General features: G+C 37.3%; 1 long non-coding RNA gene across 2 annotated transcripts; it reads left to right on the plus strand.

Moving 5' to 3' along the window:
* The first annotated feature begins 205 nt into the window (after window positions 1-205).
* On the plus strand, window positions 206-1466 carry LOC118155802. 2 transcript variants are annotated; one of them, XR_004746021.1, is made up of 2 exons: window positions 206-539; window positions 776-1466. It is a non-coding gene; the product is annotated as an uncharacterized LOC118155802 (long non-coding RNA). The 2 variants fall into 2 exon arrangements; XR_004746020.1 differs by having other exon boundaries at window positions 1238-1466.
* Window positions 1467-1726: the final 260 nt, after the last annotated feature.

Genomic DNA, 1726 nt, shown 5'->3' on the forward strand with positions numbered 1-1726 from the left:
AGGAAAGGAAAGGAAAGGAAAGGAAAGGAAAGGAAAGGAAAGGAAAGGAAAGGAAAGGAAAGGAAAGGAAAGGAAAGGAAAGGAAAGGAAAGGAAAGGAAAAAAAGAAAAAGAAAAAAGGAGAAAAGAAGAGAAAGAAAATAAAAAAGAAAAAGTCATTTTATATAGTCACAGTTACTATGATGCAGCTATGCTATAATGCATATTTTGAAATAAATAGTATCTTTTTCTTTAGCAAAGCATATAGAGCATCAAGTGCTTGCTTCCTGGACACATTTGGGACTATTTACTTGTGCTTTTTATGTATGTTCATTTTGGATGTGTCCTTTTGGCCTCAGGTTACGGTCAGGACATGGTGGTCTGAAGATGGAAAGTGGTTTGCAGTCCACAGATGCAGTAGCCTAGAGGGCTACCAGAGAATCATGGACCTTTCAGTACTGCAAAGATTGTTTGCTGTCAGCTGTGCTCTGAAATTAAATCAGCCTCTCCTTTGCTAGACTTCTAGGGCCTTTTGGAGATAATTTGGAATTAGATTTTAAGGTAAGTAAGGGCCCATATAGTATTATTTCCTGACTAACACAGATCACAGCAATTCACCTGATAATTTCTGTACCAGACTCATAACCCTTGTTTGTGCTGCAGTATCTCTCTGGGAGAGGCAATCTTGATTTCAAAATGTCAAAAGATATGCAATTATTTGCTGAGCACTACCAGGAGTAATGATATGAATTGTGAAATGAACCCTTTTTTTTTTTTTTTTTTTTTTTTTTTTTAAGTGGGGAACTTGGCATATCTTAGCATCAGCTGAACATATTGTAATGGCCTATTTCTGCATCTGAAAAGTCCATGGAAAACAACTGGATTGATCAAGCTAGCGCATGAGAATTGGAAAAAACAGACTGTGCACAAGATGCTGTTTTTCACTGCCAGTTCCAAGGTCCTAGAAATGGCTGTGTATGTAAACACGGCTGCTTGCCGTAGATCACTTCTGTGTAGTAAGGCAAGCAGCACATGGTGCTGTACAAATTTAAAATGTGCCAAGATGAAGGCACCAGCACCAGCAAACAAACACAAAGCTAGTCATGCAGAAGATTACCAAACAATAATAACTAGAAACTTAAATACGAACCCTTTTTATTTAAAATAATAATAATTCCTGTTTTCTGTTTACTTTGTTATTTGCATTTGTTACTTTATGAACACAAATTTATCTTAGCTGTGGTGAATAGTGATGACAGAAGAAAATCCAAAGGGATTATATATGGACTGTATACATGGGCCACTCTAAAACCATACCACATGCAGAACAAGGCAAATCCCATCACAGGTAAAATTAGCAATTTTTTTAATAACAGTACAATCAAAACAGGCAATGACAAACTCCAGATGAAGTGCCCATATCAGAGGACTTTCATATTCTTCAAACAATCCATGAGGGTGATAAACAAGCAACCTACATGGCTGTAATTTATTTATTTATTTATTTTTTTCCCAAGGGATAGGCAGCTTGCATCACAGAATTTGAGCCTGTCTTCTCAGAAGGAGAAAATAAATGAGGAAAGCTTCACTACCACCCTTCCTCCCTCCAAACATTCATGCTGATGTTCTTTCCCTCCAAATTCTCTTGTCCTTCTAAAACCTCTCTTTTCCTATTTCTACCATTCTGTTATTTCAAACTGGAACTGTTTCAGTCCAAACATCCCATTCCCCTGCCTCTAGCCAGGGAA

This window comes from Oxyura jamaicensis, chromosome Z (assembly GCF_011077185.1).
Source record: "Oxyura jamaicensis isolate SHBP4307 breed ruddy duck chromosome Z, BPBGC_Ojam_1.0, whole genome shotgun sequence".
Classification (NCBI taxonomy): Eukaryota; Metazoa; Chordata; class Aves; order Anseriformes; family Anatidae; genus Oxyura; species Oxyura jamaicensis.